This window comes from Sminthopsis crassicaudata, chromosome 6 (assembly GCF_048593235.1).
Source record: "Sminthopsis crassicaudata isolate SCR6 chromosome 6, ASM4859323v1, whole genome shotgun sequence".
NCBI lineage: Eukaryota > Metazoa > Chordata > Mammalia > Dasyuromorphia > Dasyuridae > Sminthopsis > Sminthopsis crassicaudata.
Window position 1 is genome coordinate 240,755,113 of NC_133622.1, and position 13,791 is coordinate 240,768,903.

Below are 13,791 nucleotides of genomic sequence, written 5' to 3' on the forward strand. Positions count from 1 at the left end.
GTAAGAAAGCCTATGAATAAGGTTTCATATTTATTTGGATTTTACTTCCTCCTCTCTATGTAAAATTTGAGTGAGGATCTGGTGATTTATTTCTACTTTTTGTGGCCACAGCAGGTTGAAATAATGAGGTGGACTTTTTTTGGCAGGGATGCTGAAAACCAACTAGGAAGGAATTAAGGTCTTAGTGCCTTTTATCAGAAATCTTTATGATTGAAGCAGGCAGCCTACCTAACATTCCAGAATGAATGCAGATTATTCACTTTACTCCTTGACTTTTCAAGTGTCAAGAATCTCTATAGACAACACAAATGGGCTTTGAATAAAGTCTGTCCCTCATGTCCATTAACAGGTTTAAACCAGTTGAATGACTTGCAGTCATTAAGGAAGGCATTTTCCTGACCCATAAGACAGCTAGCTTTTTCCCTGTCATTACCTCACATTTCCTGTGAGGGATAGGAAATCCTATCCAAAAATGCCTACTCAGAGATCACTCAAAGAAAAGCAGAATTATTCATTAGAATCTCCAAAAGCAGACCCCATCCTGGTCTGGGAGCCAAATTCACAGCAGGACAGAGCCACTCCATTGAAAATGTTCACAGCTTTTATACATTTCAGACAAAGAACCTCCCAAATCCCTCCCTCCATAGGTTGTGATTGGTCATAATTGGTAAGTAGAATGCAATTGACAAAGCAATTTACAGCCTCTTCTTTGGACAATGGAATGCAGCCTAGGCCTTCATGTGACTGGGGCCTATAGGCCTGATTTTAAGTTAGCTAGCAGTCTCTGTTCAATATGTGCTTAATCTGAAAGTTCTTCACCATATCTTACTCCACCCATTTCCCTTAACCTTTAATTTGTTTAATTTATTGCTGATATGAAAGTAAAACATTCAGCTGCCTAATTTTTAGTATGCCTGCTTTGTTAAATGTGCTGGAAATTCTTAATTAAATTATATGAATCTCTATGTAAGGAATAAATAATTTTGAGTACGTCCATCACGAGAGCAGGAGCCCCAGCTGCCTCTGGGAGCCTTCTGTGGCGGTGGACCTCCTGCTCCCTTCACTGTGCTTGGGCTTCTCCTTCCCCTCCTCCCCTGGTCTCTGGCCCCAGGATCTCCCACAGCCTCTCTCCCCCCGCCCCCCATGCCTATACTCCAGTCCCAGAGGCTTTCACTAGGAGCTCTCCCCTGCCTGCTTCCCTCCTCTGGCCACTTCTCTCTGATTTGCTCCCTTGGCCCTGGCAGAGGGATGTCTGAGGGATGCTGACGGACTGGGCAGCACTGAGATCCTTATTGTCAGATATATGTGCCAAGGACCAGGAGGAGCTGTGTGAAGGCATTTCTATGCAGCAGTTGCTTTAAGACCCCTCCTCCAGCTGAGTGAAGTTAGACCAGCGTCCACCATGACTACACTCGTTCTGGGAGTAATGCTGCTCATGCTCCGGCCCCAGTTAGTGCCTTCTCATCCCGCCTCCAGCTCCCAAGTCGAAGCCCCCACTGAAGCCAGGCAGAAAGAGCTGTTAAGAAAAAGCTCTGTCCAGAGCGACTTCCAAGAAGAGGCTCCTTTGAATGGGTCCATTCAGCGGCTGCCCCAAACCGGCGTGAGGAAAGGCGGTACCCGAGCCCTGCTGGAGATGCTCAGTCTGCACCCAGTGATAGTGGCTGCTGAAAGGGAAGTCAATTTTTGTGACTGGGAAGATCACTATGGAAACAGCCTGGAATGGTACCTCAGTCATATGCCCTACTCTTCCCCTCATCAGCTCACTGCAGAAAGGACCCCTTGTTACCTCACTTCATCCAAAGTGCCTGAGAGAATTTATAACATGAACCCCTCCATCAAACTGCTCCTAATCTTGGGAGACCCCAGTGAGCGAGTTCTGGCTGACTATACTCAAGTGTTTATAACCACGTGCAAAAACACAAACCCTACTGTCCATAGAAGAATTCCTCATGGAAGTTGGGGAGCTCAACGTGGAATACAAGGCAATAAACAGAAGCCTCTATTGCTTTCACATGCAGAAATGGCACTGGTACTTTCCACTGGATCACATTCACATCATGGATTTGGATCAACTCATTGGGGACCCTTTCCCAGAAATAGAAAAAGTAGATCGCTTCTTGAAGCTGGCTCCATAAATCAATGCTTCAAACTTCTATTTGAATAAAACAAAAGGCTTCTACTGCCTAAGGGACAGTGCCAGAGACAGGTGTTTACATGAATCAAAAGGAAAAGCACACCCTCAAGTGGATCCCAACCTACTTAGGAAATGGCAAGAATACTTTCATGAGCCAAATAAGAAATTCTTTCAGCTAATGGCCAGAACATTTGACTGGCACTGGACTCCCGAGCAAGGCTCTGAACCTTTTTACTCTAAGGTCTGATGTGTGTCTAAAAAAGACAAAAATATCAATGATAATATTAATAATGATAACAAAAGGCATTGAAGCTATAATTTATTTGTAAAAATCCATAAATTACTTATGTACAGTTATTAGATTCACAAATGTGATATATATTAGTTTTATTTTTCTACTTGTTAAATTAAAAGCATTTTGTATCATTTTTCATGGCTGTTAACAAGGTGTATGATGTCTGTATATGAAGGAACTAAAATATTTTACTGCATAAGATTTACTAGGGACCGAGTCTTCCTTCTCAGTACAAAACTCATTTGCTCCCAACACCTGAGGCAACCGGCAGTTGGAGACTGCAATATCCAGACCCCTTGATCACTTTCCAATGGAAAATTGCTTGTGCATTATGTCTCTCAATCTGTTGTTGTTTTTTTTTTTTTTTTTTCCTGCAGTTGTTTTAATTTTTAATGCCTCATTGTGGTCATCAGATTTCTTTGACTTGCCTCATAAAATTATATATATTGAAAAAAATGTTTGATTTTGCTGGGGGTTGACAGAATATCTAATTAAAAATGATGACAGTTAGGGAAATAGAAGCTGAGATGAGAAAATAATTACCTTTTTTCCAATTGATGGAAAATGTCTTCTTTCTATAAAGAATATATTTGAAATTATAGAATGAAATATTGAGATCGACAAGGTAGATAGAAAAATGGAAATGTGCTTTTAATTATCTTCACCCCAAATTAAAACATTCAGTTGATCAATCACCTTCTGTTCATTCTTGTTTTCAAAGCACTTGGAAGAGTTTCTTAAATAGATGGGTTTCCTGCCCTGCTCTGTGGGAACATCCTTTCTTCCAGTATATTTTACACTTTTTAATGAGAGTCAAAATCTTTAGGCTCCAAGTTCAGTAAGTTCTGCCCCAGTTAATGAGCTAGTGCTTCTGATGTCATAAAAAGAACTCTCAGAGGAGAGTCTGGGGATTCAGTGCCTGTCTTGGCTAGTCCATTTGTTAACTGTATAACACTTGACAATTCATTTCTTAGCTTTAAAAGTCACTATCTCTCTGTGCAAAATGGTTCCAATGATACTTGTACTTCCAACCTCCAGGGATTCATGGGCAAAATAATTTGAAATGGGTGAATCCTTCTTATAGATGAGTTATCATTAATTACATAAACTGATAACAAGTGACTGTTAAATTGTTTGAAATAATAAGTCAAAATATTTATATTCCTTTGGGGGTGGATTTGAAGGATAAGCATCGTTGTGGGAGATAATTTTCCTCAGGTTTCTCCCCTGAAATATTAGGGAAGAGAGCTTAACTATAGAAACAAATATGCCAAAATTAAATGGGGCAAAGAATAGTGACAAGAAAGACCCTCTTGCCAATCCAATTAACTAATCAGAGACATTATCAGGTACAAAAAGAAAACATTTATGTATTCCCTGCAAGGAAGACTCCCAGACATACACCTGGGAGCCATCCCAACCCCTACCATGTGCTCCTGGAACCCAACCTGCTTCCAGGCTTGTCCACCCTTTAAAAACAAAGGACTTGAGCCTTCTCATTGGATAGACTAAAAGGACATATTTATCCTTGACCAATAATCATCAATGCTAGCTGCCTCCCACAGGTGACATCACTTCCTGCAACTTCCTGTATATAAGGTTCAAAATTCGTTCCTCCATTAAGTAAATGACCTCCCCCAAGGTCCAAATTCTGGGAACAGGGATCATGTGATTCATTACAGAGAAATATTTCATCCAATCAGTCCCATTCTTTGATAAGAAGGGTGACCAAAAAAATAAAATTAAGGAAGACCTGAGTTTGAATCCTTTCTCATACATTTACTGCTACTAGACTGTTAAGTCTAGGCATTTTGCTTATATCAAATTCAGTTTTTTCACCTATAAAAAACCAAACAAAACCTATAATAATAGTATCTTTCTCCTTAGATTAGAATAAGAATCAAATATGTGAATATTTTTACACTGGTTTATATACTTTAAGACTCTAAATTATACAGCTGCTGCTTCTTTTAATACTTGATTGGTTCTTGTCTTTTCTTCTCCTTAAGGACAAAAATTACATCACTATGTGCCAGCTATAGCTGATCAAATCAGAATGAAATCAGAAGGCTCCACCACAGGTTGGGGACAAATAGTCGATAAGAACATTGGAGCAGAGATGTCCCTAAATCTGTATAACCCACATTTTCTTTGAGTTAATGTCATTCTGTTTTGCTCATAGAGTGCAGAAACTTTTTTGATTTTGGCAGGTGGTGATGGCTGCTGTTGTGCTGGTGTCTACCATGTTTCACGATTATGTCCAAAGTTCTTCAGAGGGATGTTGAAAATAGCCTTTTATTACTTCTTCTAAGAATGATGTAAAGGCCTACTGTATTTGGCTTCTCCATAAAATAGTCTTACTGGCAAACATACATTTGACATTCAAGCAATGGGTCCAGACCATTGGAAATGGATTCTGCAATTGAGGTCCAATACCTGGCAATTCAGCTTGATATCTTATCCTATCAGGTGATCTTTAGAATTTTCCTAAAACAATAAGAATGTAATTAATTCAATTCATTGGCATGTCACTAGTATAATGTCCTGTGGCGATTGCATTAGGACCCTGGATGCCTTAAAATCAGCCAATGTCAGGATAAGCAAAAGTCTTTCTTCTTGGTCTTTAGTGATAAAAATGAAGAGAGCAGACCAGTAGGATAGCTGTGACCTCACTGCCTCTTCTCTCTCAAAGAAGTGGCCCTGCTAGTGTCACTGCACCATCTAATCCCTCCCACAATTCTCTGTAAACATCAAATGATTAGGCCAGCAGAGGACAGTGTGAAGGGCCATTTTTCCAATGATATTCTTATAGAGTATTGTCCCATCTGTAATTAGCCTTAAGTGCTCCCAAACTCTTGAGTTTCAGCCCTTTACAAAGTCCAGATTCCACAGGCACAGGTCAGCATGAGGTCAGCACAATGACTCTATAGACCTTTAGTTGGACAGGAAGTCTAATATCTCTTCTCTCCAAAACACTGAGCTAACTCTGTTAATGCATGCATCAACATCATCTGCTATGTGTATTTCCTTAGAAAGTATACTACGAAGATAAATAAACTCAGTCACAGCAATAAAATGATGTGTGATATTTTTTTCACTCAAAAATAAATCTGTTTAAAATGAGGCAGAGTGACTTGAAGTTGTCAGCCTCACTCTCTCTTCCAGAGTGGATGATGCATTAGATCAGGATAATCCAGTGGTTGACTTTATAAATGCATATATATCTATAGATTGATAGATAGATATAATGTTTCTTTTACTTTCTTTTTTGTAAAGGCAATTAAGTGGCTTGCCAAAGGTCAAACAACTAAAAAGTGTTAAGTCTTAACAAGTGTTTAAGTCTTAACAAGTGTTTAAGGGTTAACAAGTGTTTAAGGGTTAACAAGTGTTTAAGGGTTAACAAGTGTTTAAGTATCTGAGGTCTTGTTTGAACTCAGGTGCTCTCCACTTCAGGGCCAGTACTTTATTCACTATGCCATTCATCTCCCCATCATCCTTAGGGTCTTTTATGTCTTAAAAAGCATTGCACAGCATCTACTTTCTGGATGGTCATTTAAATACATTTTCTAAACTGGCCATTCCACAAAGTGGTCTTCAAATATCTGCATTGGGAACCTTTACCTCATAGATTTGTGACCCCTTGTTACCCTCTACCTGGTTTAAACCTTCTGCTGAATGGTGTATTAGGGGGTGCATATTGTGTATGCAATGAATTCCAGGAGCCACAGGTGAAAGTTAGGTGAATCAGGAGTAGAGCAAAGGGGAAAAGCTTCCTTAAAAGGAGCTTAGAAGTCTTCACACCATAGTCTATCTTTCCTGAACACCTCCTACAACACAAAAGGGATGGACTTGAAAGCTATGTTTTGTTTATTTAAAACAAAACAAAACAAAACAAAACAAAACAAGGTATCATAGACAATGAAAAATAATCTCAAGACAAACTTATATTCATCAAATGGCACAGCTTACAAATTCTTAAAAGGAAAAAAAAAGATAAATGTGTTACAGGAGAAAATTGCAAAATTATACTAGTGGGTAGCCCGATTTTCCTGTCATAGACCAAGTTAAATCTAGCAAAAAAATGAGAATGGAATTAAGAGCAGAATTTTAGGAAATCAGAAACAATTGGCTTCTGGAGAAAAGTGAATTGGAATAGTGTGGTACATTACATTTGTTTATTATAGCTTTTTATTGACAGAACATAAGCAAGTTTAATTTTTTAACATTGATCCTTGCAAGCACTTCTGTTCCAACTTTACCCTTCCTTTCCTCCATCCCCTCCCTTAGATGGCAGGCAGTCTCATATATGCTAAAAATGTAAAAGTATATCATAAATACAATATATGTGTGCATATTTATACCCTTCTCTTGTTGCACAAGAAAAAATCAGCTTTATACAGGTAAAAATAACATGGGAAGAAAACCAAAAATACAAGCTTTCCACATTCATTTCCCAGTGTTCTTTCACTGGGTGTAGCTGGTTCTGTCCATCACTGATCAATCGGAACTTAATTAGGAAAGGGAACAGTTTTTCTACATAATTCCTTAAAATGTGATTTTTAAGATCTTACTTTGATTATGGTTTTTCAATTATCAAATAGTTAACAAATGATCTCTTCTTAAACTTTTTTTTTTCCCTCAGAGAATTCATTTTTCCAAAGAGGGAGTTCACACTTTCTTCTATTTGTGCATTGTTTTGACTGTTTTTTTTGTTTTTGTTTTTTGTTTTTCGAAGTCTCATGAACTCTCTTGAATCCAATAGTTTTCACGTACCAAATTCTAGTTTCAACAGATTTTTTTCTTCAATGAGATTCTGCAGGATTGCTTTTTTTTTTTTTTTCCTCTATATGGACATGTCTATTTTTTTAGGGATTGTTATGGGAGATATCTGTACGTGAAATGAGGATTCTTACAAGGTGCTAACTCAGTGGAATTGATTAAGTAAATGGTTAAGTACTTTGCTTGGTGCTTACTAGTTCTCTAGTTCAAAACACATACTTAGTACTTACTATAGTTCCACAAGGTTTACACCTCTGATGATGTAATCAGAGCATATAAATAGGGACAAAGTCAGCCAGATACTCATTCCATGGCCCATCATTGTGGTGGCTGGAGAAGAAGCCCTGAGACTCAGAGAGATTCACTCCATCTCACAACATCAGAGTGGTTGGTCCGTCCTACATTTACTCCACTGAGACCAAGCTTGCCCAGGCCAGGCAAGGGGACCAAAAACTTGGATTTAACACCTGACTATCCTCTAGGAGATTAATCAGTTGAAAGGAAGGCTTGTCCAGAGACTTCCGAAAAAGCAAGGAGAACACATTTTGGTGCCCAGTGTGGGACTGGAAGCCAAGATCCTGCAAATCTGAGTCTCAAGCTCCATAGGCTGAGCTAGCTGGGCAGGCCCTGAGGGCCTAAGGAGATAGTCCTGAGCACTCCTATACTGAGAAGCACTGAGGAAGCCACCCCAGGAGCTACACCAGGTGGTGACGAGAGCCAGCTGCCCCATCAGGGAAAGAGCCATGGAGTGCACCAGGAACCTGCTGTTGGATGGAAAGGAGCACTGCCTGATGCTTGGGGACAGCTTCCAGAAGAGGCCCAAATCCTCCTTCCACAAGAGCTGCTATAATTTCAAGCTGGCATCAGCAGACCCATTGGGGGACAGAGAGCTGCAAGTGGACCAGGAGGATGATATCACAGTCATGCTGCCTCACTTCCCCAGTGGTGCAGCCCCAAGGACTGTCTTCAAAGGAAACAAAAGACCCTATGAGAGAGACTCTATTGTCATCATTAATCAGGATACTAAGGAACATGTGTTGGAAAAACTCAGTAGCAGTGTTCAGGTCAAGAAGATCAGAACTGAGGGAGGGAGCAAAACCCAGGGGAGAGTGGACCTGCCCCCTGAGTGGGCACAACTGACTTCCATAGCACTCAGAGCCCCAGGGAAGACACCCTTTGGACCAAAAACCTGTCCTGTGAAAGACCATCCTCCAGGTGAACTCCAGTTGGAGGACATTAAGAGACAGCTGAGAATGCCGGCCAAGCCAGAGAGTGAAAGGGCCAGGCTAGAACAAAGGAGCCAGAGGGGGCTGGCCCAGCCACCACCCAAGGGACTAAGGAAGCTGATGTGCCAGGCAGCAACAATTGGGTTTGGCACTGAGACATTTGGGATCATGGGGTCCGAGAATCCAAGTCCACAAAATCCGAGTTGTAAGATCATGACCTTCCGTCCTACCATTGAGGAGTTTCAGGACTTTGGGAAATATGTGGCCTACATTGAATCACAAGGAGCTCACAGAGCAGGACTTGCTAAGGTGATCCCACCCAAGGAGTGGAGACCTAGGAAAAGTTATGATGACATTGATGACATGGTGATTCCAGCTCCTCTTCAACAGGTGGTGACAGGACAATCTGGGTTATTTACCCAGTATAACATAAGGAAGAAAGCCATGACAGTGGGAGATTATCGCCACTTGGCCAACAGTGAAAAGTATTGTACTCCTCCACACCAAGATTTTGAAGATCTGGAGCGTAAATACTGGAAGAACCTGCCTTTTGTATCTCCAATTTATGGCGCTGATATCACTGGTTCTTTATATGATGCTGATGTGCAGGAGTGGAATATTGGGAATTTGAACACCCTTTTGGACATGGTGGAACACGAAGGTGGGATGATCATAGAAGGGGTGAACACTCCCTACCTGTACTTTGGCATGTGGAAAACCACCTTTCCCTGGCACACGGAAGACATGGATCTCTACAGTATCAATTACCTGCACTTTGGGGAGCCCAAGTCTTGGTATGCCATACCTCCAGAACATGGGAAACGTCTGGAACGCCTGGCCAAAGGCTTTTTCCCAGGCAGTTCTCAGGGATGTGATGCCTTTCTCCGTCACAAGACGGCTCTCATCTCTCCCTCCGTCTTGAAAAAGTACGGCATCCCTTTTGATCGGATCACTCAGGAGGCTGGCGAGTTCATCATTACTTTTCCCTATGGATACCATGCAGGATTCAATCATGGTTTCAACTGTGCTGAGGCCACCAATTTTGCCACATTGAGATGGATTGACTATGGCAAGATGGCTACTCTGCACCTGCTGAAAGGATATGGTGAAATTTTCAATGGATGTTTTTGTGAGACTGCTACAGCCGGAGCGCTATGAACTGTGGAAGCAAGGAAAAGATATTACTGCTTTGGACCACGTGAAGCCTACAGCACTCACTAGCCCCGAACTGAGTGCTTGGAAGGAGACCAAGGCTGTGCTGAAAGCTAAGCTCCCTGGGAGACAAATTAAGGAAAACAGACACTGGAAAAAGACTGAGGAGGAGAGAAAACCAAATACAGACAGGAAGAGAGAGCAGAACAGAAAGCCTGGCCTATGGTCCCACAGAAGAAGGAGACAGCCTAGGAGGAATAAAAAGGAAGACCAGAAGTCATTGGGAGAGATTATGGCTGCAGAAACGCTTTGGGAGGAGGGTAAAGTTAAGGAAGAACCCAAACATGAGGCTGATCTAGAAGAAGAGGAGCAGCACAAAACTCCTGAAGGCAGTGAAGGCGATGGTAAGACCAAACTCTGAGGACTATGGACAGATTCCTGATGACCTGGCCTTCATGGAGAGCCTCTTGCAGTCACAATACCAGCCTGGAGCCCAGAGCCACATGTTTGGTACAAACTCAATTTTAGAACCAACATCTCCTGACCTCCTCCACCCCCACCCTGACCCCCTTTGACCCAAGCTAAGCACCCAGGCAACAGTGGAACAAGTGGACAGCCCTCTCCCTGACCCATGCAATAACTTGCTGTGAATTCCTTTCATCTACATTGAATTTGACCATCTGAGAGACTTGTCTGGCCACAGGCTACCTGGACTCTGCTCAACACACTGCTGATGGTCCTAGGAAAGGAGGCAATGGTAACCTCTCAGATTGCCTGTCATCCGGAGGCTTTAGAAGAGCTTCTGCTCCTGGAGCCCATGGATGCCTGGCTCTTGTCTTAGGCTAGGAAGGATTAAAGGTTACATTACAAAAGCAAAAACTACTCAGATTTGTAAACCATGCAAAAGCTCTCATCTTGAAAAGGGGCTATTTCACTGACTCCTGAAGCAGGCTTTGGAATTGTGATTTTTATATAGAAATCTCCTTTATGAAGTTCTTTCTATAAATATTTATTGTTAAAAAATAAGAAAAAAGGGAAAAGGAGAGAAGAGAGAGAGAGAGAGAGAGAGAGAGAGAGAGAGAGAGAGAGAGAGAGAGAGAGAGAGAGAGAGAGAGAGAGAGAGAGAGAGAGAGAGAGAAAGAAAGAGAAGGGGGGGAAGGAGAGGGAGAGGGACAGCTTTGAGAGCTGAGATCAAGCAGATGAGGATCTTCAGTGACAGCAGTCCCTCTGACTCCCAGAGCTCCAGCAGTGAAGATGAGAAGGCCACGTCCAGAGACTCTTTCTCAAGGGCATCCTCCTCTGCAGTCCTGTCACAGAAATTCTGTGGGGAACAGCAGCAGCTCCCTGGGAATCACCTACTGATGAGCACATTAGGAGATGATTTACAACTAAGGAGTCCTGCAGTGACAGTAATGTCTAGCATTGGGACTTCCTACATCTGTCTTGGAGGCATCCAGAAAGCTGGAGGACAGGATAAGAAATCCAGGAGCAGAAACCCAGCCTCAAGGAGAGCTTTTGGCCCTTAGTGATCCCTGAGTCTCACTGAACCTGAGCAGAGTGTGCTTGTATATATTATGGGAATACACTTTTACCTCAAAATCTGGGTAGCATAAAAAAAACAAACAAAAAAAAAAAAAACAAAACAAAACAAAAACAAAACAAAACAAAACAAAAAAAAAAAAAAACAAAAAAACAAAAAAAAAAAAAAACTTCCCAGATATGTTAGATCTATAAGACAAAGTAAAAATAGAAACCCCCACTCTATCACTTTCACCTTCTGAAAGAAAGCCCAAATCAGAAATACTCAAATACAGAGTACTCAAGTCAAAGAAAAAAAAAAAGTGTTATGAACAGCCAAAAACAGTTCCAGGATCAAGGAACCCCAGTGAGGATCACACAGGACTACTGAACTACTGACTTTAACTTAATTAACATGTATTGTTCTACCCTCCATCTAGGGGAGGCGGTGGGGGGAAGGGAGGGGAAGAGTTGGAACAAAACGTTTTGTAAGGTCAATGCTGAAAATTTATCTTGAACACATATTGAAAAAGATATCTTGTCAATAAAAAGCTATTAAAAAAAAAAAGAGTAGTGGCCTGCTTTTGGGAAGGGATGTCAGTAAGAGGTTTGCTGATGGTTGTGGGACAGCAAGGACTAGCTGGAGAATTTTTGCTTCTAGGAAGGCCTGTCCTCCTTCATTTCTCCACTGAGACCAAGGTCCATCTGAGCCAGAGAAAGACTCAGAATGGTTGAGAAGGACTGGAAATGAGACGTTCCATCCTTGACTATTCTGCTGCTGGCTCTCCCTCCTCCTGCACTTCTCCACTAAGATCAAGACTGGGTCAGACTAGTAGACTGTCACAGACTCCAGGAGGAGACTGGGAGAGATGAACACCAAGGTAGGACCAGACTGACAGACAATGTAAAGGAGATTGACAGACTCAGATTGCAGAAGAGATGTGATGGAGACAATAAAGACTCTAGAATCTATTTGTGGCCATTCTCATAGGGTCTATCCTGTTGAGACCACGGCCTGACTGGAGGACCATCAGAAAGCTAGCATGAACATTACAAGGAATTTTCTTTATCATGAAGTTTTTTTTTTCCTACTTCTTTTATAGTTTGGTCAATTATGGTTTTAAAGTATCATTTTCTTTATTTTTTTTTGCCTCTCTTAGAAAGGCTTCAATTGTATTTTCATAATTGTCTTTTTCTACTCATTTCCCCATTTTTCTTCTCTTCATCTTATTTAGTTTTTAAATAAATTTAGCTCTTCAATGATTTGGGGGAGTGGGTATTGTGTCTAATTCACTTGTTTCTTCTTTGAAGCTTTTCTTTTATCTATGTTGACATCATTGTGTTCTTCTTAGTTTGTCTTAATTTTCCTTGTCACCACTGCAACTGTTTTAAAGTAATCTTCTTTTCTTGTTTGCTCATGTTTAAAGCTTATTTCTTGACTTTTAATTTTAAATTAAACTTGAGCTTAATCCTTCAAATAATAATGAGGTATTGTTCCAAGTTTAAGTGTGTTTATTTGATTCCATACTATTCTTTTTAGTTCTAGTTTGTATATATAATACATATTTAATTTTCCATATAGAAAATGCATTTTCATGATTATTTTACATGTTCAAAAATTACTCAAAATGTCATTTCACACTGCCAAATCAATCATCTATTTGAAATATATAGTGCTATGCACATGCTGTTTTCCCACACTAGGCATCTGGAAATATTTTTGACATTTTTTTCCTCTCCTAACCTCTACCATAGAGACTAACACATAAGTATACCCATAAAAATGGTTAGTAAGATAAGGAGTAGTTGAGAAAAATAGTCCTGTTTGTCTTCCATATGTTCACAGTATTACATAGTAGGCTCAGTATATGTCCTTCCAATGAAGTCAGCACAATGGTTCTATAGAACTTTAGTTTGACAGGAAGTCTAATATCTCTTCTCTGCAAAACACTGAGCTAACTCTGTTAATGCAAGCATCAATATCTCCTGCTGTGTGTATTTCCTTAGAAAGTATACCACCAAGATAAATTAACTCAGTCATATGCCCTACTCTTCCCCTCATCAGCTCACTGCAGAAAAGACCCCTTCTTACCTCCCTTCATCCAAAGTGCCTGAGAGAGTTTATAACATGAACCCCTCCATCAAACTGCTCCTAATCTTGGGAGACCCCAGTGAGCGAGTTCTGGCTGACTATACTCAAGTGTTTATAACCACGTGCAAAAACACAAACCCTACTGTCCATAGAAGAATTCCTCATGGAAGTTGGGGAGCTCAAGGTGGAATACAAGGCAATAAACAGGAGCCTCTATTGCTTTCACATACAGAAATGGCACTGGTACTTTCCACTGGATCACATTCACATCATGGATTTGGATCAACTCATTAGGGACCCTTTCTCAGAAATAGAAAAAGTAGATCGCTTCTTGAAGCTGGCTCCATAAATCAATGCTTCAAACTTCTATTTGAATAAAACAAAAGGCTTCTACTGCCTAAGGGACAGTGCCAGAGACAGATGTTTACATGAATCAAAAGGAAAAGCACACCCTCAAGTGGATCCCAACCTACTTAGGAAATGGCAAGAATACTTTCATGAGCCAAATAAGAAATTCTTTCAGCTAATGGCCAGAACATTTGACTGGCACTGGACTCCCGAGCAAGGCTCTGAACCTTTTTACTCTAAGGTCTGA

At 40.8% G+C, this 13,791-nt stretch overlaps 3 pseudogenes; all 3 read left to right on the forward strand.

Annotated features, from left to right (window-relative positions):
* The first annotated feature begins 1,402 nt into the window (after positions 1-1,402).
* LOC141547479 (heparan sulfate glucosamine 3-O-sulfotransferase 1-like) lies at positions 1,403-2,381 on the forward strand (annotated as a pseudogene).
* A 6,221-nt stretch (positions 2,382-8,602) lies between these two features.
* LOC141547480 (lysine-specific demethylase 4B pseudogene) lies at positions 8,603-10,007 on the forward strand (annotated as a pseudogene).
* A 3,138-nt stretch (positions 10,008-13,145) lies between these two features.
* On the forward strand, positions 13,146-13,791 carry LOC141547481 (heparan sulfate glucosamine 3-O-sulfotransferase 1-like; annotated as a pseudogene).